We start from the raw sequence: 12,371 nt of genomic DNA, 5'->3' as shown, positions 1-12,371 counted from the left end.
AGTTACCATTGCTGAATTTCATTTACTTTACCATGAACAATTCTATTGGTTAAATTGGAAATGTTAGAATCATCTCTGTTGGACTCTAACTAATTATCCCAACACTTTGATTATAAGAATATCTTGAAATTGGTTGTTAGATTTATAAGCTTACTAATTTGCAGTACTGACTAAATTGATATTTATAATAACTCATGACAAAGAGAAAAAATACTGATTTATACCCACAATTAGTTTTCACATTGTATACATGAGTTGGTCTAGTATTTACTCTTTAGTTAGGCTCTTGATTTCTGATTCCATTTTGGTCATTTCTCTGAATCTTTGCAGGAACATTTGGAAAAGGGTGATAAAAGTACGTTTACTGCTTGACCAATTGTGTGATAATATCCTCTGTTTATATGTTTATTTTCTCTTGATTCTTGATATTTCTTAAGGCTGAAGTATTACTTATGAGGTTTCTTTTTTCTTCTAGTTATTATGCCTCCCTTAGCTCTTGATCGCCTTGGTAAGTCAGTAATTTATCTATTTTTAACCTATTCTTCTTTCTGTTTCCTAATACTGATGCATTTCAGCTTTGCTTTTACCGATGTCGGTTTTTATCCCTGAAAACATCAGCTAACACATTTTGTATTTTTTATGGTCCAACATCTTTAGACATGGAGTACCCTATGTTATTTGAACTTAGAAATACTTCTACTAGACGAGTTAGTCATTGTGGAGTCCTAGAATTTGTTGCTGATCAGGGATTGATATATTTACCATGTTGGGTATACTTTTTCTCTTTGATCTTCTAAAATGCTGTGGTTCTTGTTCAGTACTAAAATATTCACATTTTCAACCCTTAACTTGCATGTTTTAATTCTTTGGTTTTAGTTAATTAGGTCATTTTAATTCCTTTTGTGTTTTCCATACTTTGTAGGCTTTTGGAAGAAAATGAAGTAAATCTGGAAGATTTGGGCTCAAAGAGAGAAAATGGGAAAAATAGGAGCCCCTGACACTGCGATCGATCACAGGTTCCTTGTGTTCGAACGCACTACCAGAAGACAAAGCATAAAGCAGGCCACGAGCGCTCGAGCGCACAACAGAAGAGGCTCGATCGCACTCGTGCGCAGGAGACACATCAAAGCTGCGGCCAGATTGTCATTCTTTCCATATCAGGGTTTTCCAACTCCCAATTGTAATAGGTTTTGAAACCCTACAAAATTCCTAGGTCCACTAGTTGGTCAAGGACTTCTAAAGCCTATAAATAGACCCTTAAGTCTCTAGAGTAGGAGACTTTTAAAAGGAGAAGAATTGGAGCTCTTTTAGTTCAAGTTTCGGGTTTATTCTTTTCCTTTCTTTTCTTTTCTTTTCTTTTATTTGATGAAGATGTTTAACATCAACTTTATGTGTAGCTAATTTATTTAGTAGAGCTAGATTGAAGCCCTAGTTATGTTTAGTTAATATTTCAATATTGGTGCCTTTGTAATGATCTTGTTGTGCTATTTAACTTGATTAATACTTGCTTGCATGAATTCCTCATATGTGTGTGCCTGATCAACATATGCATGTGGTATGAACTAGTTAGTTAAATCAATTTGGATGGCCGAGTCCTGGGTTTAATAGAAGTAACAAAAGAATCCACACTGCGGTTCTTGGGATAATCAACATGGGGAACCGGGAGTATACACCCATGCCCTAGGCCTCATGTGTTTGTCGATTTTCATAGAGTATATGCTTTCCTAAGGAACAACTTAGTATACACCATGCTAAATCCCTTAGAAAAGAAAAGAGTTAGAGTATACGCCATGCCTAACTCGTTGCTTAGGGAAATCTATAGCTTAAGAAGTATATGCCATGTCCTTAGGTTAACAAACATTAGATATGCATAACATGATCAAAGCATTGGTATATTGTTATATTAGCTGAATATAATTAGTGGTGGATATCAAAGCCCTACCTTTTATTATCATCATTTAGCAATCAATCTTTGTTTTACTTAAGGAATTTATTTTTAAGCAAAATTCAGCAATCCTCGTGGGGATTATCTTGTACTTGCACCATACACTACTATGTTGACCTTATGCACTTGCAGGTAAAACGTACAATTATTTACCTATTAATTTAGGAAGATATTTGGACAACAAGTTTTTGGTGCCGTTGCCGGGGATTGGGGCGAATTTTGTTTAGAATTATTTTCCATTAGTTGTTTTATTTTAATTTTCAATTTTAAATTTAGTTGTTATCAAAAATCAAAAAGATTTTTCGTTTTTCCTAGCTTTTCTGTTTTCTGTTTCAAGTTGTAGATTAGCATTCTGTGCTTGCGATCAATCGTCAGCCGAGTGCGATCGTGCGCATTGTGATCGAACGCACCAACCTGCAATCGAGCGCAGTTCTAGGGAGCTTCCGGACCAGCACCACTGAAGCGACCTAATTGAAGAAGCAATTCAGTTGATGCAAGGTCGTCAATCTCAAGACTCAACCGTTATTCCACTCGATCCTGAAATTGAGCGGACAATTCGACAACTACCTAGAAACAAAGAAGAAGAGGAAGAAATTGAGCTGGAAGATTTGCAAGAGAATCCAATTGGGCCAAGACCATTAGAGGCAAATCCACCATGGGTGCGGAGACCGATGAAGCAGGCATTCGTTCCAGCAAACCTCCATCAACCTTCATGCATAGCATATCAACCGGAGGTGGAAGACAGCTATTATATTTCTCCTCAAATCCTTAATGCATTGACTCATTTTAGAGGCATAGCTACTGAGGATCCCAATTTGCACCTTAAAGAATTCTTTGATTTATGCAAGTTGCACCATGTCCAAGGCCTAACTCCAGAGAGACTTAGGTTAGTCCTTTTCCCTTTCTCTTTAAAAGATAATGCTAAACTGTGGTACAATTCCTTGCCGCAAATTCTATCCATACCTAGGAAGAATTAACCACCAAGTTTCTAAAGAAATTTTTCCCAGCTCAAAAGACAAGACAACTTAAAAGGGAACTTCAAATGTTCCAACAACGAGATGGAGATCTGTTCTTCGAGGCATGGGATCACTTCAATTCATTGCTTCTAAAGTGCCCACATCACAACATCCCTCAAGAAGATCAGGTACAAATTTTTTATGAAGGTTTAGATGATTTTAACAAGGGTAGTGTTGATACAACTTGTGGAGGTATGCTAATGGAAAAGAGCAGTGAGGAGGCCATTGGGATCTTTGAGATGTTGAGTGAACACACCCAACAATTCCCATCTAGAAGGAGGCAAGGTGTAAGGAGTAAGGGCACAAATGAAGAAAATAGCGGAGTGCAAGATCAGATGGCTGCCATGCAAAAGACATTAACTATGCTTGTAAACTCCATGACTACTCAGAACATCTCTCCTAGTCAGCCAGCCACCAAATTCCAGGTATGTGCCATACGTTCTCAAAAAGGTCATTCTACTGAAACATGCCCTTTTTATTCTTCTGCAGATCAGGAGCAAGCGCACTATGTGGGGCAAAACAATTCTTACTCCAACACTTACAAGCCAGGGTGGCTTTGCCACCCTGATTTCTCATGGAGTAATAATCAGAACCATCAAAGGCAGCAGAGGAATTCCCAAGAAGCGAGCCAACCAATTCAAGAGTCAAATTTGAACAAACTGGAGAGTATGATACACACCCTGGTGACTTCACAACAGCAATTTGTGAATGCACAACAACAAACCAATGCCAAGCATGAGCAGTCCATTTAGAGGATCGAGCAAGCTGTCCAAAGATTGAAAGTACAAATGGGACAAATGGCAAAGGAGCTGAGTGAAAGAAAGCAGGACGAAATCCCACCCCAACAATACCCAGTCCAAGGGGTCACCAGCAATTGAAATCAGTCACAATTCTCAGAAATGGCAAGGTCATTGGAACTAAAGAGTCATCTCAAGCATCTCCAGATGAAGCATCAACTTCCAAGGTAAACAAAATGGAGAAGGTGAATGCACCACCCTTCCCTCAAAGGTTAGTCAAACCAAAGAAAGAAAAGCAACTCATGGATATCTTTGAGACCTTGAGGAAAGTAGAAATCAACATTCCTTTATTAGATGCAATTAAACATTCCTTCATATGCTAAATTTTTAAAAGATTGTTGCACTAACAAAAGGAAGTTTCAAGAGTATGAGACAGTGGCCTTAACAGAAGAGGTAAGTGCAGTCTTGTCAAGAAAAATACCACCAAAGCTAACCGATCCGGGTAGTTTTACCATTCCTTGCAGGATAGGAGACCATTCTTTTGAAAAGGCACTACTGGCTCTAGGAGTAGAGGTATACTTGAAGATGTTTTGGTAAAGGTAGGTACATTTATTTTACCTGCTGATTTCATTGTGTTGGATGTGGAAGAATCCCCTATGCCATCACCTTTACCTATTATCTTAGGAAGACCCTTTATGAGAACTGTTGATACTACAATAGGTGTGAAAAAAGGGTATTGTAAGCATGAAGGTAAATGGTGAGACAACAGAGTTTAAAATATTCGATGCATTGAAATTACCTCAAGAAGATTTAGAATGTTTTGATGTTTGTATGATCCAAGGTGTTAGTGAGACAGTTTTGCAGGACCAACATAAAGATCCATTGGAGGCCACCCTCATCCATAGTTTCACAAGGCAGGACATTGAGCCAGAACCTGAAGATGTTACTGAAGACATCATTGAAACCGTGCACCTCCATGAGGCCTCTCCAAAATATTTGAGTAAGTACACTCCTCCCTTCGAGATTCTTGAGCCAACTAATATTTCTCTTGTTCCTTCTATTGTCCAGGCACCAAAATTGGAATTGAAGCAATTGCCAGACCACCTGACATATGTCTACTTAGGAGACAACAAGACATTACCAATCATAATTGCTGCAAACATAAGTTGTGGAGAAGAAGAAAAGCTGTTGAGAGTTCTTAGAGAACATAAAACTGCTTTGGGGTGGACCATTACTGACATCAAGGGAATAAGTCCTGCCAAATGCATGCATCAAATCTTCCTTGAAGAGGAAGCAAAGCCAACCAGGGATGCACAGAGAAGACTCAACCCGCACATGAAAGAGGTAGTCAAGGCAGAGGTGTTGAAATTATTAGATGTAGGCATTATCTACCCCATCTCAGACAGTAAATGGGTGAGTCCAGTCCAAGTAGTTCCAAAGAAGAGTGGGATCACAGTGGTGAAGAATGAAGATGATGAGCTGATACCTACAAGAGTAACCACTGGTTGGAGGGTATGCATTTATTATAGAAAGCTGAACAAGGTGACAAGAAAAGACCATTTCCCCTTACCCTTCATTGATCAAATGCTAGAAAGGTTAGCTGGCCATAGCTACTACTACTTCTTGGACGGGTACAGTGGCTATAATCAGGTTGCAATAGCACCAGAGGAGCAGGAGAAGACCACCTTCACATGTCCTTTTGGCACATTCGCTTACAGAAAAATGCCATTTGGATTATGCAATGGCCCAGCCACATTCCAAAGATGCATGATGAGCATTTTTCAGATATGGTGGAGAAATCCATTGAGGTATTTATGGATGACTTTAGTGTCTTTGGGTCTAGTTTTGATGAATGCCTCAACCATCTGAAGAGTGTTCTCAAGAGGTGTGAAGAATGTAACCTAGTGCTCAATTGGAAAAAATGTCACTTCATGGTTCAACAAGGCATTGTATTGGGTCACTCTATTTCGAGCAAGGGCATTGAGGTAGATAAGGCTAAGATTGACATCATCTCCAAACTTCCTCCGCCTCTGACAGTGAAGGGGGTGAGGAGTTTTCTTGGACATGCCGGGTTCTATAGAAGGTTCATCAAGGATTTCTCCAAGATCTCTAGACCCCTCTGTGCATTGCTAGGGAAGGAGGCCAAGTTTGAATGGACTAAAGAATGCATGACTGCCTTCAACACACTGAAAAAGCTGCTCACATCTGCACCAATAATGAGGGCACCTGATTGGAGTCTACCATTTGAGTTCATGTGCGATGCCAGTGACTTTTCCTTGGGAGCTATCTTGGGTCAAAGAATCAATAAGGTACCTCATGCCATATATTATGCTTCTAGGACATTGAATGATGCTCAGCTAAATTATTCTACCACTGAGAAAGAATTATTGGCTATCATATTTGCTTTGGAGAAGTTTAGATCATACCTAATTGGCTTTAAGGTCATTGTATTCACTGATCGCATGCTTTGAGATATTTGTTTGCTAAGAAGGATGCAAAGCCAAGATTGATCAGATGGGTATTATTACTGCAAGAGTTTGACCTTAAGATCAGAGATAAGAAGAGCAGTGAGAATGTGGTTGTAGATCACCTATCCAGACTACTTAATGAGGAAGAAGGAGATGAGCTCCCATTGAATGAAAAGTTTCCAGATGAGTAGTTATTTATAGTTGAGGTCCAACTTCCATGGTATACAGATGTTGTGAATTATATAACTGCCAAGGTTTTTCCCCCAGGAATGTCTAGTCAAGAAAGGAAGAGGTTGATGTCTATATCTAGACAATACCATTGGGATGACCTATATCTGTTCAAATTCTGCCCTGATCAAATCATTAGAAGGTGTGTCTTAGAAGAAAAGCATTGGAGCATTCTGCAGCATTGTCATCAGTTTGCTTGCAGAGGACACTTTGGGGCCAAGAGAACAGCACTTAAGGTATTACAATCTGGTTTCTATTGGCCTAATGTATTTAAGGATGCCTTTTTGTTTTGCTGCTCCTGTGATAGATGCCAGAGGACAGGTAACATCTCATCCAGAAATCAGATGCCATTGCAAAATATTCAGGAGGTGGAGCTCTTCGATGTATGGGGTATTGATTTCATGGGTCCATTTCCTAATTCATATGGTTATTTGTATATCCTTGTGGGTGTGGATTATGTGTTTAAATGGGTCGAGGTTGTCCCCTTAAAGGCTAATGATCACAAAGTGGTGGTGAAGTTTTTGCAGGACAACATCTTCACTAGATTTGGGACACCACGAGCAATAATTAGTGACGGAGGCAGCCACTTCAACAATTATGCATTTGCTTCTTTGATAAAGAAGTATGGCATTACTCATAAGGTTGGAACTCCATACCATCCCCAAACCAGTGGCCAAGTGGAGATCAGCAACAGAGAAATCAAAGGTATCCTTGAAAGGACAGTGAACCCCAATAGGAAGGATTGGTTACTACGCTTGAATGATGCACTATGGGCCTATAGGACTGCTTGTAAGACACCTATCGGTATGTCTCCATATCGGTTAGTCTTTGGGAAAGCATGTCATCTACCAGTGGAGTTGGAACACAGAGCATATTGGGCCATCAAGCAGTTTAACTTTGATATGAAACGAGCTAGCAACATGAGGAAGCTACAATTCAATGAACTAGAGGAATTGCGGTGGGATGCATATGAGAACGCCAAGCTCTACAAGGAAAGGACCAAAGCATATCATGACAAACAACTACTCAAGAAGGAGTTTCATGTAGGACAAAAGGTGTTGATCCATAATTCAAGATTGAAACTTTTCCCTGGTAAGCTCAAGTCAAGATGGTTTGGACCCTGTATTATTACTCAAATTTTCCCTCATGGAGCATTGGAGGTTCACAATCCAGAAAGCAATCGCATATTCAAGGTTAATGGACACAGAGTAAAGCCATATCTCGAAGTGAAATTGGTACCAAGAAATGAAGATCTGACACTCCAATCTGCCCCCTATGCACCACCACCATCTGGAGCGTCTACTTTTGGACATCAATGAGCAGGGACCACAGTCTGGCTAAAGACGTTAAACTTAGCGCTCATGGGAGGCACCCCATAGTTTATCCTTTTATTTTGTTTTGTTTAAATGTGTTTTCAGTTAATCTTTTTATTTATCTTTAGTTTTGTTCATTTTTACTTGTTTGTGTGTTTTCTTATTAGGCAAGGACAAGTGTGCTTCACTTCAAGTTTGGGAGTGTGCTATGAGCCATGCTTCCCAAGATCATGTCGACCATCTCCTAGGTACATTCTTTCCTTTACTTAGACATATTGGGGACAATGTGTCATTTAAGTTTGGGGGTATGGGCAAACATGATTGTTTAGACACTTTGTCCAAAGTTCATAATTAGTTGTTGTTTGGTGTGTTTGTTTGTTTATTCAAAAAAAAAAAAAAAAAAAATTATGCATGTTCATGTTTGCCCCAAAATTTTAAGTTGATCTAAAATAATTTTGGTCTGATTTCATCAGTGAGCTTAAAATTTTGAACACATGATCTGATGAGTGAATCTGTTGGTTTGATTACTTGTTGAGGACAGTTGAAAAATCACATGTTTAATCTGATCACACAAGCACATTAGCACATAATCTGTGAGGTATGACACGAGGTCTGATATGCGTGTTTTTGCATCATGGATGAAATTGGATGACTTATTAGATGACACCATGGCATATATAGTGATGAAAAAAAAGAAAAAAGAAAAGAAAAAAGAAAGATGTGAAATAAAAGATTATTGATGGCTTTTCACTGAGTAACTGGACCTCTTGCCTCAAATCATTGAGTGTTCACGTCAAAAGGTGAAAAATGTTGATTTGATCAATGTCATGGTTAGTTGGTTTTGTAGCCTTATTGACTCGAGTTAGTAGGTCCTTAGGGGTGTCTCTACACCTAATGCCCTAAAACCATCTAGTTTGGGAGTCATTGACTTAACACTCATTACAAGGGTCAATTAGAAAGCTTAAGGGAACCGAACATTGCACAACCTGACCAAAAAAAAAAAAAAGAGAAAGAAAAAAATATGCCATGGTTGTCATTCTAATAGGGATTTGAATGAATTTTGAGATATGGAGACATTGCATATTAGAAAGATTTGGAAGCCTCATAATTTTGTGCAAATTCACTTTACACTGTTTTCAAACTTGTGATGTTTTAGCATGTCCTTTGTAAGTAATTGCACTTTGAGAATCCAATTCATTGTGAAGATAGAGTTCATCTTTTTAATCTTTCTAATGAATGAAAATCATGATCTTGAAGTGATGCTTTAATTTTTGGGATAACATGAACTGTGCATGATGTTTGTGGGTAACATTTCTGGAAAACTCTCACGAGACTTCACTCGTCCTCTAGGGAATTCCTAGAGGTTTAAAAGGCTTGTTGCATATGCTAAATGCAATCGTACATCCCACGAAAGATGGATTTATCTTTTTGTTTTTAGTTTTCCATTTAATTTTTAGCTTTGTATTGCTAAGGAACTAGCAATATGTAAGTTTGGGGATGTGTTAAGTACTCAAATATTTACATTTTCAGCCCTTAACTTGCATGTTTTAATCCTTTGGTTTTAGTTAATTAGGTCATTTTAATTCCTTTTTGTGTTTTCCATACTTTTGTAGGCTTTTGGAAGAAAATGAAGTAAATATGGAAGATTTGGGCTCAAAGAGAGAAAATGGGAAAAATGGGAGCCCCTGACACTGCGATCGATCACAAGTTCCTTGTGATCGAGCGCAGTACCAGAAGACAAAGCATGAAGCAGGCCATGAGCACACAACAGAAGAGGCTTGATCGCAGACCTGTGATCGAGCGCACACAGGTTGCGATCGATCCCACCCGTGCGCAGGAGACACATCAAAGCTGCAGCCAGATTGTCATTCTTTCCATATTAGGGTTTTCCAACTCCCAATTGTAATAGGTTTTGAAACCCTACGAAATTCCTAGGTTTACTAGTTTGTCAAGGACTTCTAAAGCCTATAAATAGACCCTTAAGTCTCTAGCGTAGGAGACTTTTAGAAGGAGAAGAATTGGAGCTCTTCTAGTTCAAGTTTCTGGTTTATTATTTTTCTTTCTTTTCTTTTCTTTTCTTTTCTTTTATTTGATGAAGATGTTTAACATCAACTTTATGTATAGCTAATTTATTTAGTAGGTCTAGATTGAAGCCCTAGTTATGTTTAGTTAATATTTCAATATTGGCGCCTTTGTAATGATCTTGTTGTGCTATTTAACTTGATTAATACCTGCTTGCATGAATTCCTCATATGTGTGTGCCTGATCAACAAATGCATGTGGTATGAACTAGTTAGTTAAATCCATTTGGATGGCCGAGTCCTGGGTTTAATAAAAGTAACAAAAGAATCCACACCGCGGTTCTTGGGTTAATCAACATGGGGAACTGGGAGTATACGCCCATTCCCTAGGCCTCATGTGTTTGTCGATTTCCATAGAGTATATGCTTTCCTAAGGAACAACTTAGTATACACCATGCTAAATCCCTTAGAAAAGAAAAGAGTTAGAGTATACGCCATGGCTAACTCGTTGCTTAGGGAAATCTATAGCTTAAGGAGTATATGTCAGGCCCTTAGGTTGACAAACATTAGATATGCATAACATGATCAAAGCATTGGCATATTGTTATACACTACAAAAAAAATAAGATTTACTAACGCTTGGAATAGAGGCGCTTTAATAAAACATCCCCTTATAGGGAAGTTTTATTGTGTAAACGACACAAAATAAAATTAGCAATATTTGCGCAAAAAAACGTCCCCTTAATTTGGGACATTCCAATAGAGTATGCCCCAATTTAATTAATTAAGTGGGCCTGGCTGGCAAGTGCCCTTAATTCGAGATGCCTGTTATCCAAGCGCCCTTAGTTAGGGGCGCCTGCCAGCCAGGCACCCTTAATTAGGGGTGCTTGCCAACTAGGCGCCCCTAATTAAGTGCGCTTGGCTGGCAAGCACCGCTAATTAAGGGCGCCTGGCTAGCAAACACCCTTAATTCGAAACGCCTGCTATCCAGGCGCCCCTAATAAAGGGTGTTTATCATCCAAGCGCGCCCTTAATTAAGGGCGCTTGGATGGCAAGCGCTCTTAATTAGGGGCGCCAGCTAGCTAGGCACCCTTAAATAAGGGCGCCTGGATAGCAGACGCACCGAAATTATTTTTAGTTATATAGGAGAACTAGCTTCTCAAACATTAAGTTATATAAAAATAACTTAAACACAACAAAAGATAAAAGATAAAGGAAGAACAACATAAAATTTGAAATTCTAATGTTGGCTTCTCTTTTATCCTTTAATGTTGGCTTATATAACTTAAACACAATAAAAATTATTTTATGTTGTTCTTCCTTTATCTTTTTTCATTTTATAGGAGAATTAGCTACTCAAACACAATTCATTACCGTTGACTTAAGAACATATATATGATTGCATAATATACATTTGCATCTATTTATATATAGGTGAGAATGGATTAACAAATGAAGATGAGCATGCAGTTGATAAATAAGGCGACCATCGTGGATCATCACAAAGTATGTGTAGATCTTCATATCTTAGTCACTTGTAATATAATCTAGTTATATATAGGTTTGCACTTTCAAAATAGTTAGATATAGGTTTGTAATTTAATTTTTTTTTTTTTTTTGTTTTAACATTTGCAGGTAATCGTTAAGTGACGTATGTATACTTGACCTGTTAGGTTGGGTATGTATTTGATGTCAAATGCTAAGCGAACCCGTTGATATATTTTATTTCATATGAAATATACAATTTTTTCAAACTCTTTTAAGAGGTGGTACACTTTTTATTTATAATATCGTTTTTGATATTTTATTTTATATTTATGGTATAATTTTTGTTAACTCTTTAAGATGTGGTATACTTTGTGTTTATGATATCATCATTTTGGAGTTAGATGTCTTATGAGATATGAGATTGTATATATGGATTAGATATGCATTGTGAGATATGTATAAGATTGTATGCGATTGATGAATGAAGAAAATATTTAAGGAGAAAATACGCAATACAATATTGTATTGCGTATTGTATATTAGGAGAAAATAAAAAATATATATGGATTGCATGGGGAAAACATTTTCTCCTTATATTAATTATTGAAGGCGCTTCGCAGTGTGGAAGCGCTCCCATATAGAAATAGGGGCGCTTTACACGCAAGCGCCCTCATTCTAAAAAGGGGCGCTTGCCTAGGAAGCACCCATTTTTTAAAAGGGGGCGATTTTCACCACTAAGTGCCCCCTTTTTTAAAAGGGGGCGCTTTGTTCCGAACTTCCCCTTTTCGAGGCGATTTTTTAGTAAAAAAATGTCTCAAACTTAAATTCTAGTCGCCACAAAAACCGACGTGTCCCAAGTGTCCCTAATCAAGCATTGTGAAATCTATAGAAACGTTTTTTTGACAAAAAATGCCCCAAATAACCATGTCACTAAACCTTTTTTTTTTGTGGTGATATTAGCTGAATATAATTAGTGGTGGATATCAAAGCCCTACCTTTTATTATCATCACTTAACAATCAATCTTTGTTTTACTTAAGGAATTTATTTTTAAGCAAAATTCAGCAATCCTCCTAGGAATAATCCTGTACTTGCACCATATACTACTATGTTGACCTTATGCACTTGCAAGTAAAACGTACAATTATTTACCTAT

At 38.0% G+C, this 12,371-nt stretch overlaps 1 pseudogene; it reads left to right on the top strand.

Annotated features, from left to right (window-relative positions):
- The window catches only part of LOC132174243 (ubiquitin fusion degradation protein 1 B-like), a 43,994-nt pseudogene that overhangs the window by 592 nt on the left and 31,031 nt on the right, over nt 1-12,371 (top strand).

The sequence above is a fragment of the Corylus avellana genome, chromosome 3, assembly GCF_965113065.1.
Source record: "Corylus avellana chromosome 3, dhCorAvel1.hap1.2, whole genome shotgun sequence".
Lineage (NCBI taxonomy): Eukaryota > Viridiplantae > Streptophyta > Magnoliopsida > Fagales > Betulaceae > Corylus > Corylus avellana.
This window is presented reverse-complemented; position numbering and strand designations above follow the sequence as displayed.